Here is a 27748-nt window from a genome sequence, read left to right on the forward strand (position 1 = left end):
AACATAGATGTTGATTTTGCTTGGGCTGGCCTCTATTAAAGATAATAAGGCTTCCAATTTATTAATTATCCGTTGTTGGGGATTAGGAGAAGGAGATAAAAGGTTCTAGGGGGAATAAAATATTGATCAAAACATGGAAAAATAACATGGAACATTAATAAGGTTCATCAGAGATCAGCTTCTAAAACAGTTTTTGATCATGTACAAAGATAGTCATTACAGGATTGCTTGTAAAAAGATTGACATCAAACTTTTGCATAAAATAATCTACATTGTAGAATAATATTTCCCCATTATAAAGAATGAGGTAACTCTATAAGTGCAGATACGGAACTATCTGTGAGATACACTATTAACTGGAAAAAAATCAAAATGCAAGATAGCATATATAATATGCTACAATTTGTGCTTTTAAAAAGTACTCTCTTTTTTACCTTTTGAATGCCATACCATGTGATGTATTACTTTAAAAAAGAAAAAAAATTCGTGTCCCCAGTTTTTGCTACCCTGGTGAACACCAACAAAATCTCAAGAGCCTCTTCTCAGTGACTGTGTTTTTACTATGAAGGCTTCAACTTATTTTCAATGAGTCACTGGAATCAAAAAATGAAAAAACTTTTCCCAGCTCTTACTAGAGAGACAGCGTGTGTAAATCAGCTACTCTGAAATCTTCTCTAAAAACCAAAAAAAAAAAAAAAACCCATTGCCGTCAAGTCAATTCCGACTCATAGCAACCCTGTAGGACAGGGTACAACTGCCCCATGGAGCTTCCAAGGAGTGCCTGGTGGATTCGAACTGCTGACCTTTTGGTTAGCAGCTGAACTCTTAACCACTGTATCACCAGGGCTCTTGGTTCTACAAATGACACAGAAAGATATTTAAGATATTTGTTAAACTTGACTTCTAAGAAAGTGATGCAAAATAAAAAACCTTAACTTGGGGAAGCTAAGTGGAGATAGAGGTGGCTCTTAAATCTTGACCAAGAGCACTGTTTTGGTTATCTGACATAAGGGATAGAAATTAGAGGTGACAGTGTAAAGTATATTTGCTTACTTTTTCTAGAATACATACACAAGCAAATCAAGAAATGGGTCAATTCCTGAATCAATGCTCTAGTGGTTGACTCGATCATAGCTAAATAAAGTGAGAGCCATGTCCGAGAATATCAAACTCGCAATAGGTAAAGGCAGGTAGCCTTCCATTGAACCCACTCAGAAGCCTGAATGGTAGTCACACTCAGGTGGAAAACTGCCATATACATATGGGCTGAAGGGGGGATCTTACGGCAGACCAAAAATGTTTCTCATGTACTTAATCTGATCAAGTGTTTTGGAAGTACCTGATTAAGACCATAGAATTCTAGAAATGGAAAAGACAACTGTGACTGTAAAGGGGCTTCAGTACAGGTCCTGCAGAAAATCTGATTTTGAGTAGAAATGTATCTCCCTAGGTCTCCCAGGTTCTTAACACTAAGAGTAAATTACAGTCATCTCTATTTTCTGTCACTTTCTATTCCAAAATGGCTGATAGCTCAATGTAAACTATTGTGGAAAATGTTGCTAGGGAGGAGCTAATGTAATATAAGCAGTCCCCAACTTAAAAAAGAGTCACATTTCGAAAGTATGCTTAGAAGATTGACATCTGAGATATAGAAACCATTTTGCTATGAACATGCTGTTATAAATGATGGTGAGTTGGCCTACAAGGGCCTATTCAACATATAATGAGTCTCATATTTGACTCTTTCCTATGATTCTAACCATCATTTATAGAATACTATTTCAATGGGAAAATATATTCTAAGTTCTACTGTATAATACCAAGAGCCCTTTCGCAGTAGTCGTTTTTTTTTTTTTTTTAATTTTTTTGATGGGTAGAGAAAACATTTCCCTACTTTTCCAAGCAGCCTAACTACTAACCATACCGAAGAAAGTAATCCCCACACTGTACTACTCATCACCAGGAGAGAAGGAAGTCCTCCCAAGGAGAGAAGGAAGTCCCTAACTGCACAATAACCACTGTTCAAATGCATGATACATTCTAATTCAGAATCTAAACTCATATTAGAATATGAAATTGGATAACTCTGGCTCAGGGTCTCCCACAAGGCCGCAGTTACATGAAGGCTCAATTTAGGGAGGATCCTCTCTCAAGCTGACTCACATGATTATTAGCAGGCCTCAGTGGGCTTGAGAGCAGATACTCCCCCAATTCTAAATGTTGTTATTGTTGTTGTTAGGTGCCGTCGAGTCAGTTCTGACTCATAGAGACCCTACGCACAACAGAACGAAACACTGCCCGGTCCTGCACCATTCTTACAATCGTTGTTATGCTTAAGCTCATTGCTCCAGCCACTGTGTCAATCCACCTTGTTGAGGGTCTTCCTCTTTTCCGCTGACCCTGTGCTGTGCCGAACATGATGTCTGTCTCCAGGAACTGATCCCTGCTGACAACATGTCCAAAGTAGGTAAGACGCGGTCTCACCATCCTTGGCTCTAAGGAGCATTCTGGCTGCACTTCTTCCAAGACAGATTTGTTCGTTCTTTTGGCAGTCCATGGTATATTCAATATTCTTCGCCAACACCACAATTCAAAAGCGTCAGCTCTTCTTTGGTCTTCCTTATTCATTGTCCAGCTTTCACATGCATATGATGCGATTGAAAATACCATGGCTTGGGTCAGGCGCACCTTAGTCTTCAAGGTGACATCTTTGCTGTTCAACACTTTAAAGAGGTCCTTTGCAGCAGATTTACCCAATGCAATGCGTCTGGCCATTTCTTGACTGCTGCTTCCATGGTTGTTGATTGTGGATCGAAGTAAATGAAATCCTTGACGACTTCAATCTTTTCTCCATTTATCACGATGTTGCTCATTGGTCCAGTTGTGAGGATTTTTGTTTTCTTTATGTTGAGGTGTAATCCATACTGAATGCTGTGGTCTTTGACCTTCATTAGTAAAGGCTTCAGGTCCTTTTCACTTTCAGCAAGCAAGGCTGTGTCACCTGCATAAGGCAGGTTGTTAATGAGTCTTCCTCCAATCCTGATGCCCCGCTGTTCTTCACATAGTCCAGCTTCTCGTATTATTTGCTCAGCATGCAGATTAAATAGGTATGGTGAAAGAATACAACCCTGACGCACACCTTTCCTGACTTTAAACCAATCAGTACCCCCTTGTTCTGTCCGAACAACTGCCTCTTGATCTATGTAAAGGTTCCTCATGAGCACAATTAAGTGTTCTGGAATTCCCATTCTTTGCAGTATTATCCATAGATTGTTATGATCCACACAGTGAAATGCCTTTGCATAGTCAATAAAATACAGGTGAGCATCCTTCTGGTATTCTCTGCTTTCAGCCAGGATCCATCTGACATCAGCAATGATATCCCTGGTTCCACGTCCTCTTCTGAAACCAGCCTGAATTTCTGGCAGTTGCCTGTCAATATACTACTGCAGCCATTGTTGAATGATCTTCAGCAAACTTTTGCTTGCGTGTGATATTAATGATATTGTTCTATAATTTCCACATTCCGTTGGATCACCTTTCTTGGGTATAGGCATAAATATGGATCTCTTCCAGTCAGTTGGCCAGGAAGCTCTCTTCCATATTTCTTGGCATAGATGAGTGAGCACCTCCAGCGCTGCATCTGTTTGTTGAAACATCTCAATTGATATTCCATCAATTCCTGGAGCCTTGTTTTTCGCCAATGCCTTCAGAGCAGCTTGGATTTCTTCCTTCAGTACCATTGGTTCCTGATCATACACCACCTCTTGAAATGGTTGAATATCGACTAATTCTTTTTGGTATAATGACTCTGTGTATTCCTTCCATCTTGTTTTGATGCTTCCTGAATTGTTTAATATTTTCCCCATGGAATCCTTCACTATTGCAACTCGAGGTTTGAATTTTTTCTTCAGTTCTTTCAGCTTGAGAAACGCCAAGCGTGTTCTTCCCTTTTGTTTTTCCATCTCCAGCTCTTTGCACATGTCATTATAATACTTTATTTTGTCTTCTCAAGAGGCCCTTTGAAATCTTCTGTTCAGTTCTTTTACTTCATGAATTCTTCCGTTTGCTTTAGCTGCTTGACACTCGAGAGCAAGTTTCAGAGTCTCCACTGACATCCATCTTGGTCTTTTCTTTCTTTCCTGTCTTTTCAGTGACCTCTTGCTTTCTTCACATATGATGTCCTTGATGTCATTCCACAACTTGTCTGGTCTTCGGTCACTAGTGTTCAGTGCATCAATCTGTCCTTCAGATGGTCTCTAAATTCAGGTGGGATATACTCAAGGTCATATGTTGGCTCTCGTGGACTTGCTCTGATTTTCCTCAGTTTCAGCTTGAACTTGCATATGAGCAATTGATGGTCTGTTCCACAGTCGGCCCCTGGCCTTGTTCTAACTGATGACACTGAGCTTTTACATCATCTCTTTCCACAGATTGTAGTCAATTTGATTTCTGTGTGTTCCATTTGGCGAGGCCCATGTGTATAGTTGCTGTTTAGGTTGGTGAAAGAAGGTATTTGCAATGAAGAAGTCATTGGTCTTGCAGAATTCTATCATTCGATCTCCGACATTGTTTCTATCACCAAGGCCATATTTTCTAACTACTGATCCTTCTTCTTTGTTTCCAACTTTTGCTTTCCAATCACCAGTAATTATCAATGCATCTTGATTGCATGTTCTATCAATTTCAGATCGCAGCAGCTGATAAAAAATCTTATATTTCTTCATCTTTGGCCCTAGTGGTTGGCACGTAAATTTGAATTATAGTCGTATTAACTGGTCTTCCCTGTAGGCGTATGGATATTATCCTATCACTGACAGTGTTGTACTTCACGATAGATCTTGAAACGTTCTTTTTGATGATGAACGCAACGCCATTCCTCTTCGATTTGTCATTCCCAGCATAGTGGACTATATGATTGTCCTATTCAAAATGGCCCATACCAGTCCATTTCAGCTCACTAATGCCTAGGGTATCGATGTTTATGCGTTCCATTTCATTTTTGATGATTTCCAATTTTCCTAGATTCATACTTTGTACATTCCAGGTTCTGATTATTAATGGGTGTTTTCAGCTGTTTCTTCTCATTTTGAATCATGCCACATCAGCAAATGAAGGTCCCAAAAGCTTTACTCCATCCACGTCATTGAGGTCAACTCTACTTTGAGGAGGCAGCTCTTCCCCAGTCATCTTTTGAGTGCCTTCCAACCTGGGGGGCTCATCTTCCAGCACTATATCAGACAATGTTCCGCTGCTATTCACAAGATTTTCACTGGCTAATGCTTTTCAGAAGTAGACTGCCAGGTCCTTCCTCCTAGTCTGTCTTAGTCTGGAAGCTCAGCTGAAACCTGTCCTCCATGGGTGACCCTGCTGGTATCTGAATACCGGTGGCATAGCTTCCAGCATCACAGCAACACACAAGCCCCCACAGTACAACAAACTGACAGACATATGGGGGCCAATTTTAAATACATAGTCACAAATTCTTTGATCCTCCTCCCATCAAGAGGTGGAGCTTAATTCCCTTCCTCTTGAGTGCATTTAGTCACTTATTTTTATTGAAGAGCATACAACAGAAATATTGGAAGGTCAATTCTGAGAGTAAATTATAAAAAGACTGCAAGTTATGACATCCTCCTACAGCCATGGCCTGAATTCAGACTTCTAGCCCCCTGAATTATGAGGAAATACATTTTTGTTCTTTAAAGCTCACCCCCACCCCAACACTCCCCCCTGCAAAAAAGGCCACAACTTCTGCCTTGGGGCTCTCTTGGTTTCTCTTGGATAGCTTGCTATGAGGGAAACCAGCTGCCATGTCACGACACAGTCATGTGGCAAGAACCTGGAGCCTGCCAAAGCCTTTTGAGTGATCATGAAATTGGATCCTCCCACAGCTGGACCCTCAGATAAGACCACAGCCTTGGCTGACATGTTGATTGCAGGTCATGAGAGACCCTGATCCAAAGACTCCCCAGCTAAGCCACAACCAGATCCTTGACCCAAAGAAACTGTGAGATAATAAGCCACTAATTTTGGGATAATTCATTACACAGCAACAGATAACTAATACATTGACATTTTCTAATAAGGGAAAAATAATTTTCAGGAAGAGAAAACTAATGACATAAGACAGGAAATAAAATAATCTCCTATAAAGTTGTTTTCCACAAGAAAAAAAAATACTCCCAGTCTAACTAATTTACAATTCAACCTCTAGACATGACCATTTCTAAGTCGGAGACTAACTCTATATCATTTATTTTTCCCCAAAACATTGTTCCCTAGTGATGGAACTGCTAAAATAGGCATTCCTGAATCACTGAAGTCTAGGGAACCAACAACAAAGTCTAGGGACAGTGTATTAAATATCAAAGTAGGGCTTTTAGCACTTTTGCCATAACTCTCGCAATTTTGATTTCATTTGCATTATTCAGAGGATTGTTATTGCTTATCTACCCTGTCTTGTTTGGGGAAGTCCTATCTCTGCCTCACAGGGCTTACAAAAACAATGATGAAACATGTTTTTCCAAAATTCCCAAAGGAAGCTGAATTTAAACTCATGCCCAAGGCCAAACTTAGATGGAGAGATTTTTCTGAATCTCTATTGGGTTTTGTTTAGTTGGTTGGTTCACTGAGTTTTAGCTTTCTTTTCTTTCTCTCTCTTTTTTTTTTTTTTTTTGACTAGATGAAAGTAAAAAGATGTTTGGGCTATTTCTATTCATAGTAGTACCTATAAGAAATATGCTTTCCCCATTTTCTATGTGAATAAACATCAAATCTGAAAATTAAAATTGTTGCTGATATTAAGCTAGGTAATTTATTAGCCTGGCTACTTCAACCATAGTTTAAGGTCATAATACTTCTAATCTAGGCAGTGAAATACTGTGATTTTATTATATTCTGTGCTCATCAACACCTGAAGAAATTCAAAACATCTCTGGCAACCACCATGAAACACTGCAAGGGTAAATCTGGAGTTGGTCATTTCAGTGATGTAGAAAATGCTGTTCCTGTTTTCTGACTGATTGTTAAACTTTCCGTTCTTACAGAAATATTACTAGCCGCGCTCTGATCTTCCCTTCTCTTGTTTTAGTTAAGTTCCTGGTTAAAAAACACGGGAAGAGAATAAAGTGAAGGAAGGAGAAAAAAACTGTTCAATACATAACAATGTCTCCTACCTTTCTTGAAAATGAAGACAAAAACCACAGGTAACAAAAATCCCTGGGATTTTCCTCAACTCACATAGTGCTAACCAGAAATTCATTCTGTGGCAGCCTGGGTCCAATCAGGAGACAGAAATGACACAGTAGGTTAAAAAAAAAAAGGTTAAAAAGGGGAAGGTTTTTCTGTTTTTGTTTTTTTGTGTGTGTGATTTAGGTGAAAGTTTACAGAGCAAGTTAGTTTTTCATTCAAAGATACATACACAAATTTTTTCATGGCACTGGGTGCAATCCCACATTATATGAGCACTTTCCCTTTTCCGTTTCCATCCTGGGTTCACCACATCCATTTGTACAGTTTTCCTGTCCTCTCCTGACTTCTCGTCTTTGTTCTTGGGCAGGTGTTGCCCATTTGATCTTGTATACTTGATTGATCTAAGAAGCCCATTAATCACTAGTGTTATTGTTTGTCTTAAAGGCCTGCCTAATCTTTGGATGAAAGGTGAATTTCGGGAGTGGCTTCAAGCCTGAGTTAGAAGGGTGTCCAGAGGCCATAGTCTTGGAGGTTCTTCCAGTCTCTGTCACATCAGTAAGTCTGGACTTTTTTTGTGAATTTGAATTTTGTTCTGTGATTTTCTCCCACTCTGCCCTGGACCCTCTATTGTGATTCCTTTCAGAGTGGTCAGTGATGGTAGCTGGGCACATCTAGTTCTTCTGGTCTTAGGGTAAAGTTAGATGTGGTTCATGTGGTCCATTAGTCCTTTGGATTAATTTGCGCCCTTGAATCTTTAGTATTTTTCCATCTCTTTGCTCCAGACTACAAGAGATCAATAGCTGTATCTTAGATGGCTACTGGCAAACTTTTAAGACCCAAGAAACTACTCACCAAAGTAAGATGTAGAACATTGTCTTTAAGAACTATGTTGTTCCAGGGAGGCGGAGCCAAGACAGCAGAATAAACAGATGCTTCCAGCGAGCCCTCTTTACAAGAAAGACCCAAAAAAAACAAGTGAAATGAGTATATTTACGACAAGCTATGAGTCCTGAACAACAAAGGCAAGCTTAGGAAACAAACTGAGGGGAAGAGGGAGAAAGAGACATTTCAGAAGCAGAGAGGAGTTACCAGACCTGAATCTTGAGGAGCCCTCAGGCACCATTCCAGGAGCAGCAGCTGTGGGCAGGTACTAGTGTTTGGCCACAGTGTCCTCAGGGAGAAGCAGCCAGCCACACAGCCTACTCACACCTCCAGAACCAGAGAAGAACGGCACTCTCAGCTAAAGCTAAGTAGTTGCGTATCTTTTACCAGGCCCCCCTGGCCCCAAGTCAGCTTCAGCAGTTGTTGATTCCCCGGGGCTTGAAATAGGCCCTGTTGAGCGCATTCCTCCCAGCCTTGGAGAAGGAATAAATTTGCAATTATTTGCCAGCTCCACTAACCAGGGGAGCTAGGATACAAGCGGCTCCTGTCCAGGTATAAACGGTCCAAGGACTTTGAGTACCTTTCCCCTCTGCATGGACCTGTGTAGACCTACTTCAGGAGCACAGGCCCTTGTTGGCAAAATCCAACCGCTTCAGCTGTGTGGTGGAGAGGTGGGTGTTTGCCTATTAAACAGGGCCTCACCTACCCACATCTGGGGCCTAAGGACTGGCAGCTCCACTTAGGTCACCCAGCCACCCGTGACAGCTGTCCAAAGATAACTGCTATCTCCCATTCCTTACAACCAAAAACATTTGTTCCCATGGTCCATCTGGAGAACCCACCCAGCTGTACACTCTAGGGAACAGGCACGTGCTTTCCTCAGAGACACTTGGGGGATGACTGTCAGCCCCCTGCCTTGTTCAGAGTGTGACCTCATGTTGCAACCAGATATCGGTACCTACACCAACCATTCCTGCCCCTCTAAGACTGTAGGACAGAGCCTGTACCACACACTTGATGATCAGCTACCTGGACACCTGAACTGAATTCGTACAAGAAAAGTGAGTGGACGCCTGGACTGATATGCCTGATAACAGCTCTAGTCATCTAGGGACAGGACGTCAGAGATCCAAAGGTGAAAATAATCAAGCTACCTCACTCAAGCAACCCATTTGGCCATATCAAAACAAAACAAGACGCCAGGACACAGTAAGCAAACATAAAATAAACTAATATAATAACTTATAGATGACTCGGAGACAACAGTCTATATCAAGTCACATAAAGAAACAGACCATGATCACCTGTACAAGCTCTCAAAACAAAGAATCCAGGGACCTTCTAGACGAAAGTGCATTCCTGGAACTACCAGAGGCAGCATACAAAAGATTAATATACAGAACCCTTCGAGACATCAGGAAGGAAATCAGGCAATACACAGAACAAGCCAAGTAACACACAGATAAAGCAACTGAAGAAATAAAAACATTATTCAGGATCTTAATGAAAAATTTAATAAGCTTGAAAAATCCATAGACAGACAACAATCAGAAATTCAGAAGATTAACAATAAAATCACAGAAATAGACAACTCAGTAGACAGTCAGAGGAGCAGAACTGAGCAAGTAGAAGCCAGAATTTCTGAACATGAAGATAAATCACTTGTCACTAAAATATTTAAAGAAAAATCAGATAAAAGAATTACAAAAAACACAAAGAAAACTTAAGAATCACATGGGGTTCTATCCAGAGAAACAAACTATGAGTGATTGAAGTACCAGAACAGGGAGGGATAACAGAAAATACAGAGAGAACTGTTGATGATTTGTTGGCAGAAAGCTTCCCAGATATCATGAAAAATGAGATCTCTATCCAATACGCTCATCAAACTCCACGTAAAGTAGATGTTAAACTAAAGTCACCAAGATATAATCAAACTTGCCAAAACCAAAGATAAAGAGAGAATTTTAAGACCAGCTAGGGATAAACAAAAAGTCACCTACAAAGGACAGTCAATAAGAATACACTCAGACTACTCTGCAGAAACCGTGCAGGCAAGAAAGCAATGGGATGACTTATATACAAAACTGATGGAAAAAATCGCCACTCAAGAATCACATCTAGCAAAACTGTTTCTCAAATATGAAGGTGAAATTAGGACATTTCCAGGTAAACAGAAGTTTAGGGAATTTGTAAAAACCAAACCAAAACTACAAGAAATACTAAAGGCAGTTCTTTGGTTGGAAAATCAATAATATCAGCTTTAAACCCAAGACTAGAACACTAGACACAACAATCAGAAGTCAACTGAGACAGGGAAATCAAAAAAATAAGTCAAGATAAAAACAGCATTCACAACAGGTTCACACCGATGTTATTATGTATAAGAAGACAACATTAAAACAATAAAGAGGGACTAAGAAATGTAGTTGTACACCTTACATATGGAGAGGAAGATAAGGCAATACAAAGAAATAAAATCAGGTTTAAGTTTAGAAAAACAGGTAAGTAATAAGGTAACCACAAAGGAGACAAACTATCCTACACATCAGAATAAAATATGAGAAAAAAAAAAAGACTCAGCAGAAACAAAATCAACAACGAATATGAGGAAAGGACAATATATAAAGATAATCTACTCAGCACATAAAATTAAATGGGAAGAAGAAACTGTCAACAACACACACAAAAAGACATTAATATGAAAGGACTAAATTCATACCTGTCCACAATTACGCAGAATAAGCAGACTAAATGCACCAATAAAGAGACAGAGAGTGGCTGAATGGATTAAAAAACATGGTCTGTCTATATGCTGCCTACAAGAGACAACCTTACAGGCAGAGACACAAACAAACTAAAATTCAAAGGATGGAAAAAATATATCAAACAAACAACAATCAAAAAAGAGCAAGAGTGGCAATATAAATTTCTGACAAAATACATATTAAAGTTAAATCCATCATAAAGGATAAAGAAGGACAGTATATAATAATTAAATGGAAAATACACCAAGAAGATAAAACCATATTAAATATTTATGTGCCCAATGACAGGGCTGCAAGATACATAAAACAAACTCTATCAGCATTGAAAAGTGAGATAGACAGCTCCGCAATAATAGTAGGAGACTTCAACACACCACTTCCGGTGAAGGACAGGACTTCCAGAAAAGAGCTCAATAAAGACACAGAAGATCTAAAAGCCACAAAAAAAAAAACTTGGCCTCATAGACAAATACAGAACACTCCACCCAATAGCAACCACGTATACTTTCTTTTCTAGTGCACATGGAACATTCTCTACAATAGACCACATTTTAGGTCATAAAGCAAGCCTCAGCAAAACCCAAAACACTGAAATATTACAAAGCAACTTCTCTGAGCATAAAGCCATAAAAGTGGAAATCAGTAACAGGAAAAGCAGGGAAAAGAAACCACACTTGGAAACTGAATAATACCCTGCTTAAAAAAGACTGGATGATAGAAGACATTCAGGATGGAATAAAGAAATTCAGAGAATACAATGAGAATGAAAACACTTCCTCTCAGAACCTTTGGTACACAGGGAAAGCAGTGCTCAGAGGCCAATTTATATCAATAAATGCACACATCCAAAAAGAAGAAAGGGCCAAAATCAAAGAATTATCCCTACAACTTGAACAAATAGAAAGAGAAGAACAAAAGAAACCCTCAGGCACCAGAAGAAAATAAATAATAAAAATTAGACCAGAACTAAATGAAACAGAAAAACAACTGAAAGAATTAACAAGACAAAAAGCTCATTGTCTGAAAAAAAATCAATAAAATTGATAAACCATTGGCCAAACTGACAAAAGAAAAACAGGAGAGGATGCAAAAACCCGAATAAGAAATAAGACGGGAGACATTACAACAGACCCAACTGAAATTAAAAGAATCATATCAGATTACAATGAAAAACTGTACTCTAACAAACTGGAAAACTTAGAAGAAATCGATGAATTCCTAGAAACACACTATCTACCTAAACTAACACAAACAGAGGTAGAACAAGTACATAAACCCATAAGAAGAGATTGAAAAGGTAATCAAAACACCCCCACCCCCCAAAAAAAGCCCTGGCCCAGACGGCCTCACTGCAGACTTCTAACAAACTTTCAGAGAACAGTTAACACAGCTACTACTAAAGGTATTTCAGAGCATAGAAAAGGACATAACACTCCCAAACTCTTTCTATGAAGCCACCATACCCCTGATACCAAAACCAGGTAAAGACACCAAAAAGAAAAAAAAAAAAATTACAGACCTATATCCCTCATGAACTTAGATGCAAAAATCCTCAACAAAATTCTAGCCAATAGAATTCAACAACATATCAAATAATTCACGATGACCAAGTGGGATTCATAACAGGTATGCAGGGATGGTTCTACATTAGAAAAACAATTAATGTAATCCATCATACAAATAAAAGACAAGAATCACATGATTTTATCAATTGATGGAGAAAAGGCATTTGACAAAGTTCAATACACATTCCTGATAAAAACTCTCAGCAAAACAGAAATAGAAGGAAAATTCTTCAACATAATAAAGGGCATTTATACAAACGCAATAGCCAACATCATCCTAAATGGAGAGAGCCTGAAAGCACTCCTCCGGAGATTAGGAACCAGATAAGAATGCCCTTTATCACCGCTTTTATTCAACATTGAGCTGGAGGTCCTAGCCCGAGCATTTAGGCAAGATAAAGAAATAAACGGCACCCAGATTGGCAAGGAAGAAGTAAAATGATCCCTATTTGCAGATGACCCTAAGAAATCCTCCAGAAAACTACTGAAACTAATAGAAGAGTTCAGCAGAGTATCAGGATACAAGATAAACACACAAAAATCAGCTGGATTCCTCTACACCAATAAAAAGTACATCGAAGAGGAAATCACCAAATCAATACCATTTACAGTAGCCCCCAAGAAGAGAAAATACTTAGGAATAAATCTTACCAGAGATGTAAAAGACTTACACAAAATAGTAATAATAATAAAATATACAAATATACAAAGAAAACCAAAATACACTTCTGCAAGAAACCAAAAGAGACCTAAAAAAGTGGAAAAACATACCTTGCCCGTGGATAGGAAGACTTAACATTATAAAAATGTCTATTCTACCAAAAGCTATCTATACATTTAATGCAATTCCGATCCAAATTCCAACGACATTCTCTAACGAGATGGAGAAACAAATCACCAACTTCATATGGAAGAGAAAGAGGCCCCGGATAAATAAGGCATTACTGAGTAAGAAGAACAAAGTGGGAGGCCTCACTCCACCTGATTTTAGAACCTATTATACCGTCACAGTAGTCAAAACAGCCTGGTACTGGTATGACAACATATACATAGACCAGTGGAACAGAACTGAGAATCCAGACATAAATCCATCCGCATATGAGCAGTTGATATTTGACAAAGGCTCCAAAACAGTTAAATGGGGAAAAGACAGTCTTTTTAACAAATGGTGCTGGCATAGCTGGATATCCACCTGCAAAAAAGGAAACAAGACCCATGCCTTACTCCATGCACAAAAACGAGCTCAAAATGGATCAAAGACCTAAATATAAAATCTAAAACCATAAAGATCATGGAAGAAAAAATAGGGACAACATTAAGAGCCCTAACACAAGGCACAAACAGAATACAAAACATTACTAAAAATGACGAAGAGAAACCAGGTAACTGGGAGCTCCTAAAAATCAAACGCCTATGCTCATCTAAAGATTTCACCAAAAGAGTAAAAAGATTACCTCCAGACTGGGAAAAAGTTTTTAGGTATGACATTTCCGATCAGCACCTGATCTCTAAGATCTACGTGACACTGCAAAAACTCAACTACAAAAAGACAAATAACCCAATTAAAAAATGGGCAAAAGATATGAATAGACACTTCACTAAAGAAGACATTCAGGTAACTAACAGATACATGAGGAAATGCTCAGGATCATTAGCCATTAGAGAAATGCAAATCAAAAATATAGTGAGATTTCATCTCACTCCAACAAGGCTGGCATTAATCCATAAAACACAAAATAATAAATGTTGGAGATGCTGTGGTGAGATTGGAACACTTATACACTGCTGGTGGGAATGCCAAATGGTACAACCACTTTGGAAATCGATTTGGCGCTTCTGTAAAAAGGCAGAAAGAGAACTACCATATGATGCAGCAATCCCACTCCTCGGAATACATCCTAGAGAAATAAGAGCCTTTACACAAACAGATATATGCACACCCGTGTTTATTGCAGCACTGTTTAAAACAGCAAAAAGATGGAAGCAACCAAAGTGCCTATCAACTGATGAATGGATAAATAAATTATGGTATATCCACACAACGGAATACTGTTGTTGTTGTTGTCAGGTGCAACTCATAACGACCCTCTGCACAACAGAACGAAACCCTGCCTGGTCCTGACCCATCCTTACAATCACTGTTACACTTGAGCTCATTGTTACAGTCACTGTGTCAATCCACCTCGTTGAGGGTCTTCCTCTTTTCCGCCGACCCTGTACTCTACCAAGCATGATGTCCTTCTCCAGGGACTGATTACTTCTGACAACGTGTCCAAAGTATGTAAGATGCAGTTTCACTATCTTTGCCTGTAAGGAGCATTCTGGTTGTACTTCTTCCAAGACAGGTTTGTTCATTCTTTTGGCAGTCCATGGTATATTCAATATTCTTCGCGAACACCACAATTCAAAAGCATCAATTCTTCTTCGGTCATCCTTATTCATTGTCCAGCTTTCACATGCATATGATGCCATTGAAAATACCATGGCTTGGGTCAGGTGTACCTTAGTTTTCAAGGTGACATCTTTGCTCTTCAACACTTTCAAGAGGTCCTTTGCAGCAGATTTACCCAATACAATGGAATACTACGCATCAATAAAGAACAATGATGAATCTGTGAAACATTTCATAACATGGAAGAATCTGGAAGGCATTATGCTGAGTGAAATTAGTCAGTTGCAAGAGTACAAATATTGTATAAGACCACTATTGTAAGCCCTAGAGAAATAGTTTAAACAGAGAAGAAAATATTCTTTGATGGTTACGAGAGGGGCGAGGGAGGGAGGGAAGGTAGGAGGGGGGAACCAATAATTAGATAGTAGATAAGAACTACTTTAGGTGACAGGAAAGACAACACACAATACAGGCGAGGTCAGCACAACTGGACTAAACCAAAAGCAAAGAAGTTTCCTGAATAAACTGAATGCTTCGAAGGCCAGTGTAGCAGGAGCAGGGGTTTGAGAGCCATGGTTTCAGGGGACATCCAAATCAGTTGGCATAATAAAATCTATTAAGAAAACATTCCGTATCCCACTTTGGAGAGTGGCGTCTGGGTCTTAAATGCTAGCAAGCGGCCATCTAAGATGCATCAATTGGTCTCAACCCACCTGGACCAAAGGAGAATAAAGGGCACCAAAGACACAAGGTAATTATGAGCCCAAGAGACAGGAAGGGCCACGTAAACCAGAGACTACATCACCCTGAGACCAGAAGAACTAGATGATGCCTGGCTACAACCGATGACTGCCCTGACAGGGAACACAACAGAGAACCCCTGAGGGAGCAGGAGACCAGTGGGATGCAGATCCCAAATTCTCATAAAAAGACCAGACTTAATGGTCTGACTGAGACTAGAAGGACCCCAGTGGTCATGGTCCCCAGACCTTCTGTTGGCCCAGGACAGGAACCATTCCCAAAGACAGGGATTGGACTGGACAGAGGGATGCTGGCGAGGAGTGAGCTTCTTGGATCAGGTGGACACTTGAGACTATGTTGGTGTCTCCTCCCTGGAAGGAAGATGACAGGGTAGAGGGGGTTAGATGCCGGCGAAATGGACACGAAAAGAGAGAGTGGAGGGACGGAGTGGGTTGTCTCATTAGGGGGAGAGCAATTGGGAGGATGTAGTAAGGTGTATATAAGTTTTTGTGTGAGAGACTGACTTGATTTGTAATCTTTCACTTAAAGCACAATAAAAAAAAAAAAAAGAAAGAAAGAAAAGGAACTATGTTGTTCCAACTGACACAGATGTTCCCCAAGTCTATGGTCCTTTGTCTTCAAGCCTGGGAACTTAATCACATGAAGTATCTAGTTATGTCTAAGAGGTTTTCCTGACTGTGCCACTTGTGTGCTCTATTGTCTATATTCATATCTAAGGAGCACCTACACATGTATTTAGAAATTTCTACCTCCAAACCTGTATCTGCTGGTGGGTGTGTTCCCTTACCCTCTCCCTCACTTCTTGGCATATCTATGTATAAATTCATAGATTATTGTTTGTTGATTGTATTGTTGCAGGATTGTCTATACTATTTTTATAGTAGACAGCATCAAAAACGAACCCATTGCTATCAAGTTGATTTGGACTCATAGTGATCCTACAGGAAAGAGGAGAAATGCCCCGTAGGGTTTTCAAGGAATGGTGGTGGATTCAAACTGCTGACCTTTTAGTTAGCAGCCCTTACTTTTAGCATTGCACCACCAGGCAGGGCTCCATAGTTGTCTTTTATTCCTGCATTCCCCTTAGTGTCCTCTCTTGCCTTGGTCATGTTGTGCTGACTTCTCCCATATTGTATATTGCCTTTCCCTTCACCGGTATTAACTCATGCCTACTACCTCTTTCATAATTTTCCCTGCCCCCCGCCCCACCTTCATCCTTGGTAACTATCAAAGCATCTTTTTTATCTTTTTTTTTTTCCTTTTCCTGTGTATAAACCTTTTGTTGTTACTTTGTAAAAGGTGTCTCATATACTATTTGTCTTTTTGTTATTGACTTACTTCACCTAACATAATGCCCTCCAGATTGATCCATGTTGTGAGATGTTTCATGGATTTGTCATTATTCTTTGTACGTAATATTCCATTGTGTGTACGTCCCACAGTTTGTTAATGGGCACTTAGGTTCCTTCCACCTTTTTGCTATTGTGAATAATGTTGCAATGAACATGGGTGTGCATGTGTCCATTTGTGTCACAGCTCTTACTTCTTTAGGGCATATACCTAGTAGCGGGATTGCTGGATCATGTGATAGTTCTATTTCTAGCTTTTTAAGGAAGTGCCATGCCGTTTTCCATAGCGGTTGTACCATTTTACATTCCCACTAGTTCCACGAGTTCCAATCTCCCCACATCCTTGCCAACATTTGTTATTTTCTGTTTTTTTAATTAGTGCCAGTAATGTTGGGGTAAGACGATATCTCATTGTAGTTTTGATTTGCATCTCTCTAACTGCTAATGATTGTGAGCATTTCTTCATACGTTTGTTAGCAGCCTGAATGTCTTTTTTGGTGAAGTCTCTGTTCATTTCCTTTGTCCATTTTTTAATTGGATTATTTGTTGTTGTTGAGATGTTGAAGTTTTCTATAAATTTTAAAGAGATTAAACCCTTGTTGAATATGTCGTAGCCAAAAAAATTTTCCCAAGCTGTACATTCTCTTTTACTCTTTTGGAGAAGTTTTTTACGAAGCACAAGTGTTTAATTTCTAGGAGGTCTCATTTATGTAGTTCATTTTCTTCTGTGTGTGCACTTTTAGTTAATCCTGGTAATCTATTTATGCTATATATTGGGGCTAAAAAGGGGAAGTTTAACATAAAGAATTATAGACTATGATAAAATAATAGCTATACGATAAAAGGAAACCAGGCCTTCAAACTGGTTCGCTTTGGTTCGACCCCCTACTGAAAATTTCTCTTTCTACCCCAGATATACTGAATCAGAATCTACATTTTAACAAGATCCCCAGGTGATTGTAATATATCACCTGAGGGTACAAAATAATCACCTGGGGATCTTGTTAAAATGTAGATTCTGAATCAGTGTATCTGGGGTGCAAATGCAAATTCTCAGCAGCGGGTCAAACTAGAATGAGCCAGTTTGAAGGCCTGAAGGAAACTATAGTACCCTCAGGCTGAGAGAGACTAACTAAGAAGGTGCTCAGACCTCACTGGAGAATGTGTGGTTTGGCCCACCATAAAGCTGAGAAATTCAGTGGTTTGGCCAGGCCAGAGCTGATCTGGAGATGCTGGGCAAGCAATAGACCACCCTCCAGAATGCACGCTGGGGAGCAGGCCATCTGCAACCAGTGGCATAGGTGTGCAGTGGAAGCCCTGGTACTAGCATGGGCAAGAGGACTTTGTCATTTAGTTGTTCCATGCCATCAAGTCAATTCTGACTCACAGCAACCCTATGGGACAGAGTAGTACTGCCCATTGGGTTTCCTAGGCTATAATCTTTATGGGAGCAGATCTCCAGGTCTTTTCTCCTGTGTAGCCACTAGTTATCAGCCAAGTATTTAACCATTCGGCCACCAGGGCTCCAAGAGGCCTTTAGTACAGTAGAACTACTACAGAACTACCTCAAACAGAGAAATAGCCAGAGTATAAACTCCATGCTGACAGGGAAACATGTTTACCTAATACACTTAAAGCTTTAAGATTAATTTAAAAATAATAATGATTTGTTGATTTTATTCTTTTTCCACTGCTTACTATTAACATTTAACTATAATTAAAACACTTTGGGAAGAAATACAGAGGAATAAGTTGCGCCTTTTTATTACAATGGACAAACTACTTATTTTTCATTTTCTCAGATTATCAGTTGCACATTTGTACAGAAATACATTACATAAACATTCCTTTTGGGCTGTGGAATGTTCATTTTGAAGGGTGACTATATAATCAAGCACCTACATAGTACCCTAGCTGCAGCATTCTTAGTAAAGTTGCTAACAAACAACATTGGAGTGGGGGAGGCTGGGTGCAGAAGATAGCTTGGCGACTAGTGAGAGCCATCAAGTTCCTTATTAAATTTCCATTTCCTTTCCTGTGCTTCTTTCCAAATTCCACAAGCTGGTGTAACTTTTTATGAAAGCTTTTACTCTAGGGTGCACTCAAGAGTGGGTAAAAAGCAAACTTCAAGAGACCACAGACCAAGTTTCAGGCAATGCAAAGGCCCAGGTTCCATAGTTACTGTGAATCACTTAGAGACCATGCGGAGGTAGGTCAACCATTGATCTTCATGGCCAAAAGAAGGTAGACAGCAGCTTATTGGACCCTTTGCTGCAGTTTTCACATTAAAGGAGTCTAAAGTAGTCCTCTCTAGTATAATGGCAGGTGCCCATATCTTAAAAATCTAGTTGAGATTAAAAGTTTAACTAAAACTGAAACTCCATGTAGGTACAAACTGAAATAAAAACTTCACGAAATTGTTTACAAAAAAAGCGATCCCTCTAACAATACTAAAAAGTATGAATTTACAAAATCAACAATCAGAATGGCTGATGACAGCGCACGCAAAAAGATATTTTCGAAAAACAAAAAGCAAGATGTTTTTCTCTACACAGAGCTCAAACACAAATGACAAAATAGGGTTTAAACCTAACATTTTCACTAGAGAGACAATAATAGCACAGCAAGCCTGACCTTATTTTACACATAGGCAGCTATGTCCTTGGTATCACCTCTCCCACCCCACCATCACGGCCACAACTGCCCAAAAATCCCTTTAGGAGATGACAAAGCCTTTCACCTGCAATCAAAGACTTAATTGTCGGTGCTTCCAGGAGACCTAACACAGTGACAATTTTACCCAAAGGTACATGTTTACTATCCAATTATTTCCTAGAATGGGGGCTGGCAAACTATCGCCCTCTAGCCAAATCCAGTTTGCCACCCGCTTTTGTAAGGCCCATGAGTTCAGAATGGTTTTCATTTTTTTTAATAGTTGAAAAATATCAGAGGATTATTTTATGACACATGCGAATCATATGAAATTCAAATTTCAGTGTCTAAATAAAGTTTTATTGGAACACAGTCACACTCATTGATTTATATATCATCTATAGCTGCTTTCACAATAAAGAAGCAGAGCTGAATAGTTGCAACAGTGACAGTATGGCCTGGAAAGTGTAGTATATTTATTATCTGGACCTTTACAGGAAAAGTTTGCTGACCCCTGTCCTAGAACAAAACTCTGAGAGATAGGACAGAAAAGGATGAGAATGTGAGGGCACGGAGAAGTTACTGTTCCAGTAAAGAGGTAAATAATATGCTAGTTAAAGGCTTCACGGGGTTCCTGACTGATGCAAACAGCTAATGCATTCAGCTGGTGACTGAAAGGCTGGAGGTTCACAGCCACTCGGAGGCACCTCCGAAGAAAGACCTAGCAATCTGCTACCAAAAAATCAGTCATCGAAAACCATGGGGTCTCCCTGAGTCAGAACCAATTCAAAGGCAACTGTTTTTGAAAGGCTTCACGAGAAAGGGCCAGGAGCACAGGAATCAAACCTGGCTAATTTCACCACTGTGTCCAAGCCCAGTACAACCATATTATCAGCAAGGGGAAGGCCAATAAGATACGAGTGGAGCATAATGTGGAAGGAGCCTTGGCTGGAGAGTCAAAAGAACTGTATGGGGAGTTCTAGTGGGCTCTACTCACCACCAGAACTGTGTCTTTGAGCAAATCACATAACCTTCTGAGTTTCAATTCCCTTATCTGAAAAATGAATGAAAACAATATCAACTTATGGAGCTATTGTAAGACTTCTGAGGAAATGATCCACATGAAAGTCCTTGGTCCTAGCATTACAGTTGAGCTTTGAAAGATGAGTATGGTTTCCATAGGTAAAAAACTAGGGAAGAAAGGAAGACATCTGTGATGGTTAAAGTTGTGTGTCAACTTGGCTGAGCCATGATTCTCAATGGTTTGGCAGTTATGACATAGTTTGGCAGTTATGTAATGATCTAATTGCCTCCACGATGAGATTTGCTATGAGCAGCCAAGCAGTTGAAAGGGATTTTCCTTGGGGGATGGCCTGCATCCAATATAGACTTTCTAGAAAAGTTTGCTGGCTTTTGCTTGCTCTAGATCCTGCATCCGGCGCGTCATCATCTGATCTCTGGTTCGTGGAACTTCAGCCAGAGGCTTGCCATATTGCCTGATGATCTTGGGATTCAGTGATCTCTGCAGCCTATGAGCCAGCAGCCCGCCATCTTACCTACCAATCTCGAATTTGCCAGCCTCTTTTATAGCCTATGAGCCAGTAGCCTGCCATCTGACCTGCAGATCTTGGGTTTCTGAGCTCCTGAAGTTACGTGAGTGAGGAGAAGCCTCTAGCCTGACACCTGACCCATGGACTTGGGACTTTCCAGCCTTTATTAACACATGCATCATTTTCTTGATATAAATCTCTCACTTCACTGGTTTTGCTTGTCCAGAGAACCCAGCCTGAGACAACATCTGAGATTGAGTGAACTTAGGGAACAAAGGTCCCGGGGACTGACTGAATGATTAGTTTGGGCCATCATCTAAGACTCAGTCAGAGATATTGCAGGCAATCAAGACCCATAACCTTGGAAAGCAATCTGGGGTCCCATATTGAAGGTATAAAATACCATGTATAACTCTCTCCTTCACTCTTCCTTTGGTTATTTCTCTCGCTTCTCTGTTCATGCCCCTCTTTCCAATGACTCTCAAAGACACTCTTGAGTATTCCTTGGCCCATTAGGGGCATTAAGGGTTAAACTGTGCCCACAGAGTATCTATTCTGAAGTAGAAACAGGCGTTTCTGCCTTACCTCCACTCATCATCAGACCACGTGACCTACTTGTCCCTGATTCTCAGGTAAAATCTTTGGGGGAAACCCTAGATCCACAGCTGGTAGCATCTTCCAGTTGCTCAGTGAGAATTAAGTGACATTCCTGGGACTCTGAGGCATTTATAACGAATTCTAATGACTGCTAGTTCCCAGCCGTGATGCATAGTGATGAACTGCCCCTTGCAGCCAGCTGTCCTTCAATCACCAATTGTCCACAAGGGGGTTCACATTCACTAAGGGCACAGCCAACTTCCAGAGATGGGAGATCAGCAGGGGCTCTGCAGAGAAAGGATTTCATGGTAAATGTTGGGAATATTCACAAAGAGCAGAAGGCATGAACCAGATCTCAGCTCTGCAATAAAGATCATAATGCTATGCATGTAAACTATTTATTCTCATATTTTATTCAATGTCATTTACTTCCTTTTTCTTCTTTCACCCTTTCTTTCTCTCAAAGAGTGGGTGATAGAATCAGGCTGCTCAATCTGAGCATTGGATTTGAAGTCAGAAGACTTAGGTATGAAGCCTGGCTGCATATAGTTATTAGTTGTATAACATATAGCTGTGTGTCCTTTGACACATCACTTAACTTTTCTCAATCTAGATCTTGACATCTTCCATCAAATTAGGTCACATATGCTCTACCTGCCCGCCCAGATTTTTATGTGGATCAGGTGGTAATATATGGGAAGATGGGCATGGTAAGCTTAAAGTATCAGACAAATCTAAGGAATCTTTATTGTTGTTTTAAATATTTCTTTACCATTAAAAATTTTCTTGCCAGTTTCTAAAAGAACTGATCAGGGAAATATTTTAAAAGTAACCCTAGAATTCTATGTAAATTAAGCTATTTGATCCTGGCCTGGAAAGAAAGGGGGCTCTTCTGCTATTTTCACTGAATATAACATTAGGACCCCCGGTGGCACAGTGGTTAAGCGCTAGGCTGCCAACTGAAAGGTCGACAGTTCAAGCCCACTAGTTGTCACTCTGCAGAAGAACGATGTTGCAGTCTGCTTCTGTAAAGATTACAGCCTTGAAAACCCTATGGGGCATTCTACTCTATCCTGTAGGTCTCTATGAGTCAGAATTGGCTCAATGGCAATGGGTTTGGTTTTGTTTGTTTTTTTTTAAACATAGTTTTTTTTTTTAAGAAAACCTTCTACATTTAGAGGGAATATAGTTATCAGGGTTCACAGTTCCTAGACACAGAAAATTGATTTCTTATGCTTCATGGGAAGAGGTTTGTATTCTACAAATCTTTAAGAGGGGGAAAATTATTTCAAAGCTGGCTATGTAAAGAGTGCAATGAGGGAAAGTAAATTCTACAACTAACACCAATAGCAACAGCCTCAGCTTTCCTTTCCTGATGCACACCTGCTTCTATTCCAGCTAACAGAAAGGACACCATGCCTCTATATCCAGGCCTGGGCTACCATGAAAGATTCTTTAAAAAAAAAAAAAGTCCAGGGGCAAATGTCTTTGCCACTGCTCTCTGCTCACCAGTGTTGCTATTCTGCTCTATCTGAGCTTCCATATTTTACACCATTTTGCCTTGAACGCCACTGCTTCAAGCTCGCAGACTTTTGGCCTGTCATTGACTGTGGGTACCATGGACTCCCAACAACTGTTCTGGCTTCTTTGTTGTAGGATTCTTCCCTGGCTGTTTACAGTAGGTCTCAGTGGGCGTTCCAGCCATTTTCTAAACCTCTCACCTCCTCCTGACCCATTACTCGCCTTTGGTCCCTGGAAAACTGAGGCCATAAGTACCAGGTGGCATGCCATAGATCTGTCTTCCAATAGTTCTCACCTAGTCCTTTTTTTTTTAGTCCCAGTCCTGGCCATGACTAACCTATCTTTATCACCTTCTATATCCTAGTGTGACAGAGGCCTAAAATGACACACTTATAGCCAGGTCTGATGGGCCAGTGCAGCACCATGTCTGGAGAGCCACCCTGGCCTTAAGATCTAGGAGAAAACACAAAGTTCAGATTTAAGATAAACTAAACTATAAAATTGAAGGCTCTTAACATGGTGGTCTCTTCATGGCATTAAATGAAACTATAAAAGAAAATGTCAAAGACAAGTGAGATGGCTAATTCGATCATGCTTTGTGTTGCTTTAAAGGCTTGCTCTAAACTACATTATATGCTTTAAAGACATATTGATGCAAGAAAGGAAAAAAGTACAGAAAACACAGAATTTAACATAGGTAAGCCTTTTTTTTTTTTTTTAAGCCTTAACATCTTGAGTCTCAAACAGAGCCCCAGATGGGGCATTTATATCCCAGGACTTTGGCCTGGGATCTCCAGGTGGTGGCAGGGCATTTAAAATGTGCAGATGAATAAAATCCCAAGGTTGAAACTGCAAGCATAAAAACCACAAGCTGTCAGCTTTGTGGCAGGCTAAATATAATCCACTGACACTCCACTGGGTTCTAAATCATAAGTCCCAGCTCTACCTCATACTAGCTATGGTCTTGGGCAAGTCACATCACCTTGTTGAGTGTTAGGTTCCTCATCTGTAAGAAACAAGAAGGGTCCAGGATGATTCTGCTGTAATATTCTGTGAGTCAATCCACGATTCACAGATGTGGCAGGCAGTCTGTCTTAGTCATCTAGTGCTGCTATTACACAAATACCACAAGTGGATGGCTTCAATGAAGAGAAGTTTATTCTCTCACAGTCCAGTAGGCTAGAAGTCCGAATTCAGGGCATTGGCTCCAGAGGAAGGCTCTGTCTGTTGGCTCTGCAGGAAGGTCCTTGTCATCAGTCTTCCCTCGGTCTGGGGGCATCTCAGCTCAGGAACCTTGGGTCCAAAGGATGTGCTCTGCTCCCAGCACTGCTTTCTTGGTGGTATGAGGTTCCCCTGTCTCTCCGCTCACTTCTCTCTTTTGTATCTTAAAAGAGATTGGCTTAAGACACTACCTAATCTTGTAGACCTCATCAATATAACTGCTGCTAATCCATCTTATTACATTGTAGTGATAGGATTTACAACATATAGGGAAATCACATCAGAAGATAAAATGGTAGACAATACAAGGGAATCATGACCTAGCGAAGTTGACAGATATTATGGGGGGGACACAATTCAATCCATGACACAGTCTCTAGGATGGACTCCCATGACCCCCACCTCCATCTCCTTATGGCCTTGTGTCTTAGTTATCTAGCGCTGCTATAACAGAAATACCACAGACAGTTGGCTTTAACAAACAGAAATTCGGCTAGAAGTCCGAATTCAGAGAGCTGGTTCTAGACGAAGGCTTTCTCTCACTGTTGGCTCTGGAGGAAGGTACTTGTCTCTTCAACTTCTGCTTCCTGGTTCCTTAGAGATCTCCACGTGGCTTGGCATGTGTTTTTCCCCACCTCTGATCCTTTCACTTGCTTGCATAATCTCTTTTATATCTCAAAAGGGATTGATTTAAGACACCCTACACTAATCCTGTCTCATTAACATAGCAAAGACAACCTATTCCCAAATGGGATTTAAACCACAGGCACAGAATGTAGGATTACAACACATATTTTGGGGGGAACACAATTCAATCTGTAACACCTTGTGTAATCCCTTTTCCTTGAATGACTTGTTTCTAACTAATAGAATATGGCAACATTGAGGGTATACCACTTCCATGATTAAGTTACAAAAGACTATGATTTCTGTCTTGCTAATAAACTCTCTCTCTTACATGCTTTAATGACGCAAGCTGCCATGTTGGAGAGGGCCATGTGGCAAGGAACTGAGGGTGGTCTCCAGACAACAGCCAGCAAGGAACTGAGGACCTCAGTCCAACAACCTAGAGGAACTGACTGCCAACAATCATATAAGTAAGCACGGAAGCAGATCCTTCCCCTGTCAAACCTTCAGATGAGGCCTCAGCCTTGGCCAGAACATTGAGTGCAGCCTGTGAGGGACCCAAAAGAGGAGAAGCCAGGACAAAACACAAAATATAGGGTTCGGTACTATCTGTGGTTTCAGGCATCTACTGGGGGTTTTGGAATGCATCTTCTGCAGATAATGGGGGACTACTCTATATAAAACAATGTTCTGCTGATATTTGTAAGGCTTTCACTGGCCATTTTTTTTCAGAAGTAGGTCGTCAGGTCCTACTGTCTATCTGGAAGCTCCACTGAAACCTGTCCACCATGGGTGACCCTGCTGGTATCTGAAATACCAGTGGCATAGCTTCCAGCATCACAGCAATACGCAACCCACCACAACACAAGAAACTGACAGACAAGTGGTGGATTCAGAAAAGGATGTGGGACAAGGGATATCACTGTTGATATCAGATGGATCTTGACTGACAGCAGAGAATACCAGAAAGATGTTTAGCTCTGTTTTATTGACTATGGAAAGGCATTCAACTGTGTGGACCATGACAAATTATGGATAACACTACAAAGGATGAGAATTATAGAACACTTAATTGTGCTCAAGCAGAACCTGTACACAGGCCAAGTGGCAGTTGTTCGAATAGAACAAAGGAATACTGTGTGGCTTAAAATCAGGAAAAGTGGGCATCAGGACTGTATCCTTTTACTACACTTATTCAATCTGTATGCTGAGGAAATAATCTGAGAAGCTGGATTACATGAAGAAGAACATGGCACCAGGATTGGAGGAAGACTCATTAACAACCTTCATTATGCAGATGATACAATCTTGCTTGCTGAAAGAGGACTGAAGCACTTACTGACAAAGATCAAAGACTACAGCCTTCAGTATGGATTATATCTCAACATAAAGAAAACAAAAATCCTCACAATAGGGCCAATAACCAACATCATGATAAACGGAGAAAAGATTGACGTTGTCAAGGATTTCATTTTACTAGGATCTAAAATCAACACCCTTGGAAGCACCAGTCAAGAAATCAAACAATGTATTGCATTGGACAAATCTGCTGCAAAAGGCCTCTTCAAAGTGTGAAAAAACAAAGATGTCATTTGAGTACTAAATGCTCCTGACCCAAGCCATGGTATTTTCAGTGGCTTCATGTGAAAGCTGGACAATGAATAAGGAAGACTGAAGAAGAATTGATGCCTTTGAATTGTGGTGTTGGCAAAGAATTTTGAATATACCTGGGACTGCCAGAAGAATAAACGAATCTGTCTTGGAAGGAGTATAGCCAGAATGCTCCTTAGAAGGGAGGATGGCGAGACTTCGTCTTATATACTTTGCATATGTTTTCAGGAGGGATCAGTCCCTGGAGAAGGACATCATGCTTGGTAAAGTAGAGGGTCACTGAAAAAGAGGAAGACCTTCAATGAGATGGGCTGACAAGGTGGCTAAAACATAGCAATGACTGTGAGGATGGCATAGGACTGGGCAGTGTTTGTTGTACATAGGGTCACTATGAGTTGGAATTGACGCAACAGCACCTTACAACAACAAAAATGACCTCAAATGCACACCTACCGCATTGTCAGGCCAATGCACAGAGATCATGGAGGAAAGACCATTCACATATAGGAGCATGGATTTAAGTTAGGCTCCAGGGCACTGAATATTCTCAGAGAAACTATCTCTTCCAAACAGCAGTAAGTCCCGCTTGTTCAACCTTCAAAATATATGAGTAGAACCACATCCTACCACCTCTATCACTACTCAACCAGTTCATCAAGGAACTAGGCCTTTAGTCCAACAGCCTCGAATTTCTGCCACTAATGAAAGTGCCTCCTGATTTAACTTTTGCCCTCTCTTTAGGTCCCCCACCACCTCAGTGTATCCTCCAGTGAGCAACCTGAATAATTCTCTTCAATGTTAATAAAATTACATCAGCCTCCAACTTCAAAATTCCCTGAGGCTGCCCATCATTTAGGTTACATTCCCGTCTTCACTTTGACCGAAAGCTACTGTCAATCTTGCCCCCATCTGTCCCTGACTGGTTTCCAGCCTCATTTCACTCCTCTCTAGCCATACCCACCATCGCACTGTCTTTTCAGCTTATCAAGATTGTTACCACAAGGTCTTTACACTTGCTATTCCAACTGCCTTCTAGAACACTCTTCCTGCATGTATT

The 27748-nt window shown here is 40.4% G+C and overlaps 1 protein-coding gene across 18 annotated transcripts in view; it reads right to left on the minus strand.

The window, feature by feature from the left end:
- The window catches only part of MSRA (methionine sulfoxide reductase A), an 813898-nt gene that overhangs the window by 526016 nt on the left and 260134 nt on the right, over positions 1–27748 (minus strand). The window contains exon 2 of one of the 18 annotated variants that reach the window (XM_064272634.1): positions 26808–26970. The exons of the other annotated variants lie outside the window; for them this stretch is intronic. The gene's annotated coding sequence lies outside the window, so the exon portion shown is untranslated. The remainder of the gene's footprint in view (positions 1–26807; positions 26971–27748) is intronic. 18 annotated transcript variants of the gene reach the window in all.

Source organism: Loxodonta africana, chromosome 19 (assembly GCF_030014295.1).
Source record: "Loxodonta africana isolate mLoxAfr1 chromosome 19, mLoxAfr1.hap2, whole genome shotgun sequence".
Classification (NCBI taxonomy): domain Eukaryota; kingdom Metazoa; phylum Chordata; class Mammalia; order Proboscidea; family Elephantidae; genus Loxodonta; species Loxodonta africana.